Raw genomic sequence first — 16,293 nt, forward strand, 5'->3', positions numbered from 1 at the left:
TTGTTTAAATATCAAAAACAAACCTTGGAAGACAACTTAGAGAGAAAAGGCTTGTGCTAGCTGAAGATCAAAGGGAGACAGATGATCACTGTATATACTTGATGTTAGCAGAGAAGAAGTATAGTGATTCAGTCAGTGCATATGGTCAGAGCTTTTTGGCTGGCCTGGTGAACAGTGAAAGCAGTTGAGGAATATGCCAGAATGCCCATCTACAGAAAATCAGAGTGACGTGTTTTAAGGAAAACAAGATTTTCAGCATTAGGAAGGTGACTATTAGAATGTGACTTCATATAAACTATGTTTTAGAAAATTAATGAACTCATTCTGCACATGCTGAGGGGATAAAGAGTCCTTTGAAGTAGACAATTGTTACAAAGTATAAAGCAAAATATCATAATATTAACAATATGATATTTTAAGCTGTCATAGACAGGAATTTTAGGAAAGTTGTCAATAAATAGTCAGTGAATCCTGGGGGGGCCGAGAGATCCTGTGGCCAAATTTTAATTTATAAGGATTCAATTAACTTGAGCTCAGTATCTGAGTATTCTATACATTGTCAATTAATGAACATGTAATGTATTTGGTTATATAATTTATTGCCGATATGCTGGGGAACATTTAGGTAAAACATTTAAGAAGAGGAACTCTGAGAAGCAACATTTTCCTTTAACTGTATTTGGACTATTCTCTCAAATAATTTGATTGTCACCTATGGTGTATACAGAGAAAATTTTCAGGCCATGAGTTCTATTCAGACTTAAAGCAGAATTTAAGTATAATTTTAAGTAGTTTCCCAATATAATTTTTTCTGTGCATGTCTAACACTTCTTGATAAAGTTGTGGGATGACGTTGTGTATTCATTCTTTCCTTTAAAGCAGTCACTTTAAAATCACACGACACTGACGTGACAGTCCTGGCCACGGAAGCAGAGCTTGAACATGACTTTCAGGCCATGCTCCAGCCACACTTGTTTAAGAGGTTGCTCAGGCAGGACTGAGGTTAGGGGAAGTTAAAAGTCGAAATGAAAGCAAATTTTGAGCAGCTGTCCGCAAAGTGATTATGTGTTTGGTTTGAACTTCTACTCCCACGAATTCCTAGGGTTCATTTGCAAAATGGTAAGTAACTTTTGTCTTTCAAATGTGAACAAAGCATCTAAGAAATACAATTTTTAAAAGCAGTGTGATCTCGTTTACATAAAATCTCCAACCACCGAGTCCGCGTGCCGGGTAGATCCCGGTCGGGCGCATGCGGGAGTCTGTCTGACTGTCTCTCCCTGTTTCCAGTTTCAGAAAAATACAAAAACAAAAAACAAAAAAAACAACAGACATGTTCTAAGGAAGGTAGATAATAAATTACTAACTTTTGCGTATAGTGATGGCATTAGACAAACCTGCAGAGCCTGTGAAGTGCTCTGGAAGGGGCTGTGTAGAAAAAGTACTCAGGCAAGGAGTTCAAGTACAGTTTCTCAGAGGACACATGAGACTAGAAGAAGTCAGCCATTCAAAGGTTAGGAGAAAGGTTATTCCAGACAGAGGTAACTGCAAGGAAAAAAAGCCAAGAGGTGGGGAAAAGCATAGCGCTTTTTAGGAACTGAAGGGAAACCACACAGCTGGATAATAATGAATGAATGGAAGGAGAGGCCAAAATTGGGTTGGCGAGAGAGGCAACTATCAGATCATGTGGGTCTTGTAGATACTAGGAAGAAAGTGGATTATTTAGTAATCCTGGGGGTGATCCATTCCAGGATTTCAACAGAGAATATCATGATCCATTGGTGCTTTTAGGTGATTCTGGGGGCTGTAAAGAGATAAATTTAAAGGAAGGGGAGAATAAAATTAGAGAAACTGGTAAGGGATCCATTGCTGTGGTCCAAGTAAGAAATGGTGTGTCAGCTCTGGCCAGCTAGCTCAGTGGTAGAGCATCGGCCCAGCATGTGGAAGTCCTGGGTTCAATTCCCAGCCAGGGCACACAGGAGAAATGCCCATCAGTTTTTCCACCCTTCCCCCTCTCCTTTCTCTCTGTCTCTTTCTCTCCCACAGTCAGGGCTCCAATGCAGCAAAAATGGCCAGGGTACTGAGGATGGCTCCATAGCCACCGCCTCAGGTGCTATAATGGCTCCAGTTACAATGGAGCACTGCCTCAGATGGGCAGAACATCGCCCCCTGGTGGGCATGCCAGGTGGATCCCAGTCGGGCACATGCAGGAGTCTGTCTCTCTGCTTCCCGCTTCTCACTTCAGAAAAAAAAAAAAAAAAAGAAATGGTGTGTTTTAAGATTGCACAGCAATGGTGCTAATATGGGGTGGAGGACAGATCTAAGGAAGAAACCACAGGGCTTGTTACATGTGAGGCATGAAGGAGAGAAACAACCAAGGGCAATACCCTGGTTTCTGGCTTAGCAATCAGGTAATTAGAATTATTAATATTTGCTAAGATAAGAAAGATTAGAAGCCAAGATTTGAGGGAAAAGAAATCTCTTAGCTCAAGCTTTAAAGCCATCTTAAATTACAATTACCCATATGATGAATACTTAATGCATGTTTTTGAACACATTGTGTGCCTGAAACTACATACAATAGATGCTAGAGTAAAGAAGAAACAGGATACCTGTCCTCAGAGCTCATGCTGTCTAGAGAAGAGTACCAATGTCATTAAATATATATGAAGTCATATATATGGCTTCTGCATGAGCGACACTCTGCCCACCAGGGGGCGATGCTCTGCCCCTCCAGGGCGTCGCTCTGCTGCGACCAGAGCCACTCTAGCGCCTGGGGCAGAGGCCAAGGAGCCATCCCCAGCGCCCGGGCCATCTTTGCTCCAATGGAGCCTTGGCTGCGGGAGGGGAAGAGAGAGACAGAGAGGAAGGAGAGGGGGGGGGGGTGGAGAAGCAAATGGGCGCTTCTCCTATGTGCCCTGGCCGGGAATCAAACCCGGGTCCCCCGCACGCCAGGCCGATGTTCTACCGCTGAGCCAACCGGCCAGGGCCAGAACATGTCTGTTTTGTTTACTGTAGCACCTAGTACAGTGCCTGACTTATATAATGTGATCTATAAATATTAACAATTAATTTATTGAGTGATAGAACATCAACTAATATAAACATAAATGTAAATATAAATATATGGTATGAGGGGATAGTGGAAAAGTTTTGTTTTGTTTTTTTTAATCTACTTACTAAGCACCAAATATGTGAAAGCTGTTCTGGGCCTGCTGTGAATTCATAGAGACCTGGTCTTGCCCTCATGCACTTATACCCTGGGGGAGAAGATGAATATGTATGCAAGTAAATACCATTCAAGAAATAATTGATAAACGAGGTGCTCTGGAAGTGCATCAACACTATGTTGTACACCTGAAACTAATCTAATATGTTAACTAGAATTGAAAATGAAGTTTTAAAAATTTGCATTAGGCTTATGGGTGGGAATTTCAAGGAGAAAATTATCTATCTCTGGGTGAATTGGGAGTGGCTTCATGAAGAACCCACTGTTTGACTTAGATTCTGGTGAATACAGAATTTCAAGGTGTACACATAATGAGAAAGGGCAGTCACCACATATGAGCAAAGCAGAAGGTACATAGCTTTCATGGACAGCAGGTACAAGAGGCCAAGCTTGCATGAAAGAGAATAAAAGGGCTGCCTTTGGAAAAAGAGTTTTGGTGAAACTATGGAGTGTCTGTAACTGCTAGGATAAGTCTGTTTATTGCTTGAATAAGCAAAAAGAAACCCCTTAACGTTTTGAAGCTGGGCAGTGATGCAATTCAAACATGGTTTAGGATGGCTGATCTGAAAGTACCATGTAGGGTGGATCAGAACAGGGAAGAAATGGAAGTAAGGCCACGTGTTGGGAAAAGAGACAAATAAGATTAATGGTGATCACAGTGGGAATGGATGGAGAAGGGGCAGAGTGGGGACCAGGGCGGGGACACTGTAGAAGAGATTTCCACTTGTTTTGAAAAGTCATTGACAGGTTCAAGGTATAAGCAAAGGAAAAAAGAAAAATTGTGGGAATAATAATAACAGAATAGAAAATAAAAGCAAAGTCTGGTTTCATACAATAGTTGGGGGAGAAAAGCTGTGAGATGGGGGCTCAATTACTTGTGGGGTAAGGATTATGATGATGAGCTTTTAAATTTGTGTCTTGTTTTTGGCATTGGGCAAAGGAAAGATAGTATCTCCTAATTCACCCCCCTTTAAGATTCTTATGAGGAGCAGTCTGGGAGATAGATCACTGATTTCTGCTTTCTGTATAAATCTGAGTGAGTGGAGTACAGTGAATGATGTTTGACAGAGTCAGATGACATGGGTTGAAATCCTGACTTACTACTTTCTCCAGCTTACTGTTTACTGGTCCCTATGTAACCATCTCAAACCATGCAAACCCTGTAACTTCAGTCTCCTTCTCCATGAAATGGAAGCAAGCCTATTATAATTGTAACCTTGAGGGCTAGTGGAAGACTTTAGTGAAATTATAAATTTTAAAGTGATTTGCACATCCTCTTGGGAGGGCAGGGTCAGCAAGAAAACTCTAGATATGTGCCTGTGATGGGTGTTGAGTGTTGGATATGGGATATACGACATATTGTAAAACTACTTTAAATAATAGTCACTTTAAATAGTTTTTATAATGTCATTACCCTTCAATATACAATCATTAAAAAGGGTATTATTTGTTTGTTTGGTTGGCTGGTTTTATTGGTCAGGTAACCTGATCTTTTCCTTTACAATTCTTAGATAAAGGTTAACCAAGCAGTTGAAATGTTAAGACTTTAACAGTGGGAAGGAGGAGTAAGTTGTGCCCAACATTCTCGCTGCTTCTGGCTCAGGGAAGCCAGGCTTTCCCGCACTGCCTCCCTGTGTCCGTGGAGAGAAGCGCTGGTGTGAGCCTAGTTAAAGCGCTCTCTCGGCTTCAGGCATAGAGACCTTTGAGGATGCTGACAACTGACGGGCTTTGAATACCAGCAGCAGCGTTCCGTGCCAGACTCAAAAGGCCTGTGATGCTCCGTAGAGGAAAATAAAATGATGTTGAAAAAAAAATCTTCTTAAAGCTTAGGCAGAACTTGAGAGTTATATTTATGTAAAATAAAATAAAATAAAATAAAAGCATTTAGAGAATAGCCTGTTTCTAAACATCCCTTACTGTCGCGAGAAATTTAATTTCTTTTGAAGTGCAAGCATTCCAAAATGACGGATGTGAAGAGTTATTGCAACCATTGAATATGGGGCAGAGCCCTTAAAATAAATAAGCAACATGTTCACTCCCAAATAAATGACTTTTGTTTGAGTATAGGGTGGGTTTGATAAGAATGGTGTTACAACATTTAATGAAGTGCAAGGGAAAAATGACTTTCATTAGTTCACATGGTTGTCATTATATTCTCTCCTATGTGCCCTTTCCCTAAGACTTCACCAGCTTTGGGGTCCTATGGCATCCACCACAGAAGTCAGGGCATATGTTAATAACAGTATGCATTTGCTGTGGGTATATTTACGTCTAATGTATATACTAAGAAAAACTTCAAACAAAGGGGAAGGACAAGAGGGCTGTGTGTAAACTGTTCTTATTGGCATGTAGTAGCCTGCTGGAGTCCATACAGAGTCTTCTAAGTGAGCCAAACATTAACACACACACACACACACACACACACACACAGATTTCCTAGAGCCACTATCTTTCTCTCTTCAATTCTTACCTCTTGTGGGTTTTATGTCTTGGTCATTTTTTGAAGATCAATAATCATCCTAATGATTTTTTCCTCCTTTTTAAGTCATCTCCTTCAGTGGCAACACTAGCTAAACATATTCCCAATTCCGTTCCACTCATTAGTATGAATGTGGTAATCATCAGTCCCTTCTTTGGCTCTTTAGACTTGCTTCAATATTTGCACATCGGCCAAAGTTGATGGAGCAGGAATAATGAGCCTGCACAAGGTCGGCGAAGACTTATTTCCCCTAGGTGGAGGTTATGGTGGAATAAAGGCTATGTCTTACCATTATCAATGAAAATGACAGCAGTGTCCGGGCGCTTGTAACACTTACCCAGCCCTGTGGTGGTGGCTGTGGCATTACCCAGCTGAACTGATTCTCTGCTTCTCAAGTGACCATGAGAAATGGAATTGCCCTTTGGCCTTCCCTAGCCTTGACTCAAATTATTATTTCATTCTTTTTAAGGGAAAGACCTCTTTTCAGCCAGAGGGCTTTTCCAGAGAGCTTTTATAAAGACTTGTCGGATTGGAAGAGCTTAGGCTTCCTGAAAGTACAGTTTTGTATGTAAAGAGCCTTTGTTAGTTTTTTTTTCTTTTTATTTTCTGGTTAAATAAATAAGTCAACTTTTCTGCCTTCATCAAACACCTAACTCAACAGGCATTTATGGAGCACTTGTTATTGGCCAGACGTCGTGCTAGAAACTGAAACCTCTTTCAACTTATTCTTGTGCCCCGCCCGGGATGAAGTTGAAGTAAAAATAATTTGAACTGAGGACTGCATTTGTAAAACATGGAGACATTCTAGAAAGCATGCACCTAAAAGTTGGCTTGATTTAATTTCAGTGAAAGAGAAAAAAATTAAATATCTTTTCATCTCTAGCGATATCCTTGTCTTCTCAACCAAAATTTTCTAGAGATAGGGATTTCTTTTTTGAGACGAGATCCTTTTCACTACTATTTGCTGCATAAGAGTAGAATGTTTGTATATTTAGACATGTGTGCTTCCTGTCACAGGACAGCGACAGGCTCCTCATTGCCCTTGGTCTTGAAGGTTTGTTTTATCATTGGCAGCGTTCCCCTTCAGCCCTGGAGCGGCAGGCTGCCTCCCCTCTGAGCGCTCAGAATGTTTCTCTACCACAGAGACACCCGGGCATTCAGCCCCTGTGAACTCTCTAGAATACATCTTTATTCGGGGCTAATTGTTGTTAATCCCTCATTCAATACCCAAAGCTCTAACTGGAGCTTTTCCTGTTTTTGTTTCTGTCAGTGGCTCAGAAAAGAAAGACCATCCAGAGCATGGTGCATATCCCACCTTCAGACTGGACAGCCTGACCCAGCAGAGCAGAGGGTCTGTGAGGCAGGATTTTTCACAAACTGGTACAGGGAAGAGAGGAAAAACTTGGAGGTGGGGGGAGAATAAATAAGAGACAAGGCAAGCCAAAGGGTGAGACATCAAGCAAAAGAGCTCTTGGGTTCAGAAAGCTGAAGCCACAGGACTGGGCACACACCGAAGGCTGTGCTGAGGAAATGCAACCCCTCACCCCGCTCTGGGGCCCCAGCCTTCCCATGCATGGGGGGCCAGTGGCCTACTCAGCTCTTCTGTATTTCATAATAGTATGGCCTTTCCATGGAGAAATACTTTTTGGCATATTCTTGCAATTTTAGAATAAAAAGGGAAGTTAGTAATTGTCTATTCAAACCATCTCTTTCCAAAGGTTAAGAGTGCAAAGAATCTAAAAAGTTTATAGAATGCACAGTTTTGTAAAGCCAGGTCTCTTGACTCTTAAGCGAGGGTGATTTAGTTATTAGAGCCAAATAAATGGAGATAGGCTTCTGTGAGATAGAGGAAGTCATAAACAGGTACCACCAAATGAGCAAAATAGCTCGTGGAGTAAAATTCCAAGTGCTACCCAAGTTCCTTGGCTAGGGACAAGACCAGGTTCATAATAAACCAGAATCATAAATATAAACTGAAAAGAACTGTCCCATGTCTCTCCCTCAATCTACTGCACTTTCTGACAGTTTCTGGGAGGAGAGCTTTTATATTTTTCTGCAGATAAAACCTTTTTCTGCTCTCCAGGTAACATCATTAGCCACATTGACTGACTGATTGATCAATTGATTTCTTCATATATTTAGTCATCTATCACATACTTGTGGAGTCCTTGCTTTTTCCATTTCTGGAGTTACTGGGTTCCTTTATTTAAGAAAGTTTCAACATTAGAAATATTCCCTAGCAAAAAAATCTATTTCAGTACATCAATTAGAAAGTTATAGTTAGCATACCAGCATGCATTCTTCATTTCAAGTAGCCTATCTCACAAAATTATATTAAATATTTTTTAAGAAGAAGGCCCTGGCTGGTGGCTCAGTGGATAGAGCATTGGCCTGCCATATGGATGTCCCAGGTTCAATTCCCAGTCAGGACACACAGGGAAAGCAACCATCTGCTTCTCTCCCTCTCATCTCCCCTTTTCTTACTCTTTTCCTCTCACAGCCAGTGATTCTATTGGTCCTCTACTCTGAGAATGGCTCCATTTGAGTGTGTCAGCCTCAGGCACTAAAAACAGCTCAGTACTCGAGCATCAGTCCCTGATGGGGTTTCCAGGTGGATCTTGGTCAGGGCACATGCAGGTGTCTGCCTCACTATCTCCCCTCTTCTCACCTAAAAAAGGGGGGAAGAAATTGTTAGGAATTTTTACCCTGCCCTAGAATTTCTTCATAGAGAAAATTCCAGCTTATACCTTTGCTGAGCTCCTGCTGTGATCTAGGTAAAGTGACAGAATTTATTATTCCATTTGACTACTCTTATTACCCTCCAATATACTCTAGCCCATTTAACAGATAATAAACATATGAAGTCTCAGAGAATTAAGTTGAGTGACTTTCCCATGGCCACTAATTTAAAGTGACAGAATCAGAATTCTATGAGGTCTAATGAGCCTCATTTTCCTCTCTGTGTAACACCAGGTATCAGGGTAACTAAGGTTGACTGATGACCTGCTGGCTCCATAAGTAGGTGATTGTTGTCTCCTCCAGATGATAGGCTGGTAATATTTGTAAAAATTGGGGTAGAAAACTTACCTAAAATTAAGTGGTTTCTCTATGTTAAAATCATTTGTTTCTCTAATATTAAATGCTTCAGCTATGCCAGTCCTTTAGTGTGTGTTAATTCAGACAGATGAGAGAATTTTCTTTTTCTGCAAAGTTTTATGGACTTCTGGGAGTAGCAGTGACAGGGCTATGCACACAAACAAATGTGACAGTGTTCTGTGACTACATAATAAATCAATATGTGTGGTACTGTGGGTGGACAAGGGAGGGAGCGGTCGGTTCTGCTGGGGAGCAAGGACGGTATAAAGATGACTCACAGAAGACTGACGTGAAAGTGAGAGCACGGATTTGAAACTACCTTCACAGAGCTTTGCCCACACATCGTCACACATATTTATTTGTTGTTGTGAGAACCAGAAAGGACTGATATTAATATATTATATGTATTTTGTTCTGCTGCCTCATTTTGATTAATTCTATTCCTTCATTTCTGCTTGGTCCATATTTGTTTCTCTTTGATGCCGTGAAAATGTGATCTAGATCTTTCGTTCAGGCAGCTTCACTTGATTCCAGCTGTTTAGGAAACAGGAGAAAACACAAGGAGCACCCACTTCTTCAGAGGAAATCATTCACTCAGGATTTGAAAACTCTCCTTTCCTCTTCTCTGGTTTCACTAATCAGCAACCTTATCCACATCTGTTACAACCTCTTTTTCAACCAAATACACTACGTGGAGAGATGAGACTTGGGAGAAGAAAACAACCAGCTTCCAAAGACGAGAGAAAGAACCAACATGGTGGAACTGCTTTCATGCTGAGTGTGAAGTGCATGTGTTTTGTGTGTGTGTGGTTCTTTAAGTCACTGTAAATGTTTTTAATGCTTGTAGAAACCAAAGAGTCCAGGAGAGTAGCAGCAAGCCCCAGAGGTCACCAGCTGACACTGGAAAGAAACTGAAGCCATCTATCTACCCCAGAAAGTGATGGGGAAAGGACAGTCGTAGGGGAACCAGCTGCAATGGGTATTTTTGTTTTTGTTTTTTCTTCCCTTAAAAAAGGACATGTCCTAGACATGTCTTCATCAATCATTGTCCGAACACAATTATGTGGACTTGTTGGTAACTTATTTCCACATGCATTCCTATATGTTAGTGTGCACACATACATGAATACCATTTCTGTATTTATTTTTATTTTTCAGTATGTACCAAGTTATTAAAATAATCCTACTTAGTCATGGTGTCGCCAAGATGACTGACTATCCACATCTGAGGTTTCTGCTCCTTTTTAAAAAAACATCTTGGAGTAAGTAATAGGTTAGTATCTCTGGGTCCCAAATTCAAATTCCCATGGAAGAGAATTTGGGGCTCAGGTTGGAGCTAATAACCTGCTTTGTTCCAATCAGCTATCTCCAAAGGATTGGGCCCATGGAAAGGAAACAGAGTGTGAACCTGCACAATGTGGGTGAAGCCAGTTACCAGTGGGTGGCAGTTATTTGAGACCCAACCAAAAGGCAGTTGCCATAGGTACATATTAAGAGTCCTGACTTTGCCTTTGGTAACCTAAGTATCTCTGGTAATTCATTCACATTCTCTGTGCCTGTTTCCTCTACAGTTAAGGCAATACTTTGACATCTATAGATGATATTGAAGCTCCCTTTCCACTATAAAAAGCTATGGTTTAACTGATTTTTTTTTTCAGTTGCAACTGAAACTTCTGGTTAAGCCAGCCAAATTGAACCCAAAATTTATATCTCAACTTGCTTTAAACTTATACTAAAATAATTATGAAGAATAAAAGACGTATAAACTCACAAGAATTAAACAAACAAACAAAAAACACCCAAATTGGAAAGGACAGCAAATGAGAGATGCCAGCAAAACTCTGGAATCTAAGAAGCGGATGGACAAACGAAAATTGCTTTGGCAGAGCAGAAGACAAGGTCTTAGCCCAAAGAGGACAACGAGAAGACAGCCAATCTATCCACAGAACACCTGAACGTTTCAGGGTTTACAGACACTAGTGACTTCTGAAGAAAACAGTGCATAAAACACTAGTGTTGGTTGAAAGTCTTTATAAAGAGCTGTGATTATTCTGCATATCTATTGCAGACACTCAACTCCCAATCCCCAGGGGGGGCAGATGACTAGCAGTTTACTCTTTGGAGCCCTGAATCCAGACCCTCAGCAGGCAGCAGGCAGCAGGCAGGGCTAAGGCACTGTACTGAAACCAAGGAGACCTACCGAGAAAATCCTCCTTCTGACCCAGAGTCTTTCCCCTTGGTTCCTCAAATTCTAGCAATTAGGCAAGAGATTGGAGGGTTTGTTTCTGGAGAAATTTAATGACTCACAAATAAGACCTAGTCTGATAATTTAGAGTGCCCTAACAAAATAGTCAGGTTTGTGCTCGCTTCGGCAGCACATATACTAAAATTGGAACGATACAGAGAAGATTAGCATGGCCCCTGCGCAAGGATGACACGCAAATTCGTGAAGCGTTCCATATTAAAAAAAAAAAATAGTCAGGTTCTTAATTCCCTAACCACTATTAGACTTCACCATGCCTCAGAGTATTCAATCAACTTTTTAGTTCTTTAAACTATAAGGTCTACTGGAAAGTTCTGTCTGTTTTATCACAAGTTTTGACACATAAGCACATATTTATTTGGCACATGTGTGCCTATTTTTATCACTTAATGTATACATACTGATGTAGCAAATTAACTAAAACAAAGTTAATTCACGTTAGTCTTATGTGTGAAGCGATAGTGTACCCATGGCTACTGACAAAGTTCATTTACGCCACTGTAATTTTTACGAATTTCAACAAGTAAGAAATGCTACAGAAGCATGTCTGTCACATCCACCATATTCCCCAGACTTAGCACCCTCTGACTATCACTTATTTTTGTCCTTACAAAATTTTTTGAAGGGCAAAAAATTCAAAAATGAAGAAGATATCAAACAAACACTGGTTCAATTTTTCGTATCAAAAGATAAAACATTCTTCAAAAATAGGATATACAAATTGCCCTCACGCTGGCAAGAAATCATTAATAATAATGGCAATTATATTATTTAATAAAGTTTATTGATGGTAAAAAAAATTTGTATTTTGTTTTATTCCAAAAATGAACAGAACTTTCCGGTAGACTTTATATATGAACAGATAGACAAAGATCTCAGGACATATGAGAAAAGCCTCATGAAAACAGGAGACCAAAACCAGCAAACAGAAACAGGAAGGCAGGGGATTTGAAAACAGTACAGAAAGTAGAAAAAAAAACATAGAAGGAAAATATCACTATAATTTTCCAAAAGATGAGAGAAGATACTACATGTGAAGCAATAAGAAATATAAAAATAAGCACCATAGAATAAGAAATATCTCCAGGAAATAATACCATATATGGCCAAAACAACTCAGTTAGGGAAAGAATTGAAAGTTAAAATTAAGAATTAAGAGAAAAAAATACAGATAAAAAGTAGAAGAGACTAGATAAGAAATTTAGAAACCATCCAAGAGATCAAACATCAAATTTGTATGCAAATGTTAACTCTAGGAATATAGAAATTTGTATAAGAAAGGAAACATAATCAGCAAACACTAGTTGGTTCTGGGATGAATGATACTCATATAGCCATAATAAAATAAATACTTAATATTGATGTACCAAAAATTGTAGTATAACTGCTGTTTCTGTGTTCCAATGAGGTTAGATATATAAACACACTGTTTATTGCTCTGGAGGGACGGCTCAGTTGATCAAAGCATTATCCCAAAGCACAGAGGTTGAAGGTTTGATCCCAGGTTAGGGCACATACAGGACGGGATCCATGTTCCTGCCTTTTTCTCACTCTTTCTCCATTCCTCTCTTGCTAAATTCAATAAATACAAATTTTAAAATAAATAACTTTAAGAACACACTGTTTATCATTTCTTTTCATTTTATTATAAATTGTTCATGCCTTTGTTTATTTTTATTGTTATTTTATATGTAAATAGTCTTGTTATAACAATATGTACCCTTAGCTATGATATGATGCAAATTTTGTTTTCATTTTATCTTCTTTATTTTGTTATCTTTTTAACATATAGAATATTTAAATTTAAATTTTCTATCTATCAAACTTTAAACTTCTATTTTTACATTGCTCAGAAGTTCTGGCTTTGAAAATAAAGGGGATTGAATCTTTTATTTTCTTCTTTGATTGTTATGGTTTTTGTTTTCCATGTGCATGAGTTGTTCTAGAATTTTTTTTCTGCCATTAGACTTAATTCATTATCCTATCATGATTTATGGAATAATCCAACCTGTTTCACTCTTGGTTCAAAATGCCATAATTATCATATATTAAATTCTTACATATTGTTGGACTTTAAAATCCATTATTTTATTTATGCAGGTACAAAATATTTCCCATTGGGTTGTTATATAAAAAATATTTTATCATTGTGAAGGGAATTTTTTAAAATTCATGGTGTTTTCGGTCAGAGTAATGGCGCGGTAGGAAGCGATACTGATAAATCTCCCCCAAAACTCAACAAGATCTTCAACCAGAAACAGAAAAACCTATCCTTGGAGCCTCCAGATGTTTCACAATACACCTGAAGGTATGGTCGAGTGAAAAATTGGCTAAATATATAATCAAACCCCAAAGGAAATAGGGAGTAAGAAATGCTCCACCTTCCTCACTAACCTAAATAGGGCTGCTTTCACTGGGAACTGAGAATATAGAAACTGAGACGGGCAAAGGGGGTGAATAGATCCAGGCTGTGGCACAAACGGAGAAACAAGGCCGTGGACCGGAGATCCAAGCCGAGGAAAAACTGTGCCTGTGGCAACCCAGTCAATACAAGCTAACACTCGCACCAAACCCAGACAAAGAGAGACAAGTGGGGCAGCCATTTTTCCCGATCTCCTGGTCGGCGTGCGCAGATAGTGGGCGAGAGATTCCTCCGAGTGCCTCAGCAGTGGGCGCTCATGTTATCCCACAGAGAGGCAGAATCAGAGGCCTTTGTGTGGGCCAAAAGTGGAATCTCTGGGCTGCCCCAGTGCCCTGAAAAAGCCGCACATGGGGAAGGAGCGAGAGCCAATTCCAACGCTGCAACTTTTCTGTGCGGGAGGGGTTTCACTAAGAGGGTGAGGTGGCCAGTCTGATATCCTTGTCAGTGCACACAGAGAGTGGGCAAGAGATTCCTCCCAGCACCTCGGCAGTGCGCGCCCATGTTATCGCACAAAGGGGCAGAGTCAGGGGCCTTTGTGTGGGTCAAAGCGGAATCTCGGGCTACCCCAGCACCTTGCAAAAGCCGCGCACGGGGATGGAGCGAGAGCCAATTCCAACGCTGCAACTTTTCCATGCAGTTGGGGGTTTCACTCAGAGCGTGAGACTGCTGGCCAGATATCCTGGTCTGCGAATGTAGACAGTGAGTGAGAGTTTCCTCCAAGCCCCCCAGAAGTGGGTGCCCACCTGTGTTACCGGACAGAGTGGCAGAGCCAGAGGTCTTTGAGTGGGCGGAAAGCCCGCCTGATTATGCTAGCAGCTCTGAATGACTGAGCCTTACCCAGAGCCCTGTGCTGAGTGGAAATAGAGTGGGGAGTTGCCAGCTCTTTGAGCCTCTTACTATCCAGGCAGAGGCAGCAGCAACCCCATAGCTGGATTATCAGGCTACTAATTAAGGAGGGAAAGACTAGGAGAAAGGCTCCAGGAACACGGACTCTCTCACTGTCGGAGCCTATAAATGGTAATGAGCCTTGACTGCCAACGAGACTAAAGCACAATACATGACATTGCCATAGAGACTTATCAACTGCAAACCTCTACCTGAGCGTGCCAAAGGGGCAGAACCCGGGGTACAGAGTCACCGACCAGGAAGAGGGAGAGAAAAGAAAAAGCAAGAAGATAACCTCTCAAAACCAAGAATAATCCGCAGACTTTATAACCTATCCCATTTTATTATATTTGTTCGTTTGTTTCTCTTATCTTCATTCTCGATTTTTTTTTTCCTCCTCCAATTTGATCATTTAACTCTCTGCCGGTCTTACTCTCTCCTCTCCTTGAACTACACTACCCATAAGTGTTACATCTCTCATTATCTTTTCTTTCCTCTTCCTTTCTCTCTATGAGGGTTGCACTCCAAAACCCTTAACTCTCTCTCTCTCTCTCCTCTTTTTTCTTTTTTCTTCTTTTAGTGGTTCTCCCTTTTTTCTCTCTCTCTCTCTCTTTCTTTTCTCCCTCTATATTAGTTTCTTCCTTTCTCCTTTACGTCTCCTCTCATTCAATCCTCAATAACGAACAAATTATCTTATCTGGGACTCAAACTTACGTTTGTGGCATTTTGGGGGGTTTTTACTTCACCTTTTTAACTCACTAGCAGTGCTCCCATCCCTGGCTCTCCATTTTATCTAGTTCTTGTTCCACTAAATACAATAGTAATTTTTTAATTTGTCCCCCCATTTTCCTGTTTCCCTCTTATTCCTCTCATCATAACTCTTAGTCAACCAACACCTAACAGCAAATAATTTTATTCTTGACCGAAATTTTTTCCTCATTTGCTTTTTGTGGGTCCACACCCCCTTTTTTCTGTTTTTTTTTTTGCCCCTTTATTACTTCTCCCCAATTCAGGCCCTCCATTACAGGCATTGTTTGTTCTATTTAGTACAATATAATTCACAGTTCACCGCAAGATTTTCTCAAGAAAGAGGGGAGAGGAGGGGAGAGGAAAAAAGGAGGGGAGGAATAATTTTTTTTTTAATTTTTATTTTATTTTACTTTATTTCATTATTAATTTTTTTTAAAAAAACAACTCTTCAATTTTTTTTATTTTTTTAACTTTTTATTCTTTATTAAATCTCATTAATACTATCAACAAAACCACCCTCAGATGCCATTAAGGAAGAGAAAATCAAATATCATGGATACAAAAGAAAGAGAGGTAACACAGATAGATGAGGAAAAATCTATGGAAAAAAATTTAATATATTGGAAACCTTGGAATTAAACGACAGGAATTTAAAATAGAAATCCTAAAAATACTCAGAGATATACAAGAAAACACAGAAAAACAATTTAGGGAGCTCAGAAAACAACTCAATGAACACAAAGAATATATTTCCAAGGAAATTGAAACTATAAAAACAAATCAAACAGAAATGAAAAACTCAATTCACGAGCTGAAAAATGAGGTAACAAGCTTAGCTAATAGAACAGGTCAGATAGAAGGTAGGATTAGTGAAATAGAAGACAAGCAACTTGAGGCACAACAGAGAGAAGAAGAAAGAGACTCAAAAATTAAAAAAAATGAGATAGCCCTACAGGAAATATCTGACTTCATCAAAAAGAAAAACATAAGAATAATAGGTATATCAGAGGGAGAAGAGAGAGAAAATGGAATGGAGAACATACTCAAACAAATAATAAATGAGAACTTCCCAAGCCTGTGGAAAGAACTAAAGCCTCAAATTCAAAAAGCAAACAGAACTCCGAGTTTTCTTAATCCCGGCAAACCTACTCCAAGGCATATCATAATGAAAT

At 39.9% G+C, this 16,293-nt stretch overlaps 1 non-coding gene across 1 annotated transcript; it reads left to right on the forward strand.

The window, feature by feature from the left end:
* The first annotated feature begins 11,160 nt into the window (after positions 1 to 11,160).
* On the forward strand, positions 11,161 to 11,267 carry LOC136307077 (U6 spliceosomal RNA). Its single transcript, XR_010725769.1, has one exon. It is a non-coding gene; the product is annotated as a U6 spliceosomal RNA (small nuclear RNA).
* The last annotated feature ends 5,026 nt before the right edge of the window (positions 11,268 to 16,293 follow it).

This window comes from Saccopteryx bilineata, chromosome 5 (genome assembly GCF_036850765.1).
Source record: "Saccopteryx bilineata isolate mSacBil1 chromosome 5, mSacBil1_pri_phased_curated, whole genome shotgun sequence".
Lineage (NCBI taxonomy): Eukaryota > Metazoa > Chordata > Mammalia > Chiroptera > Emballonuridae > Saccopteryx > Saccopteryx bilineata.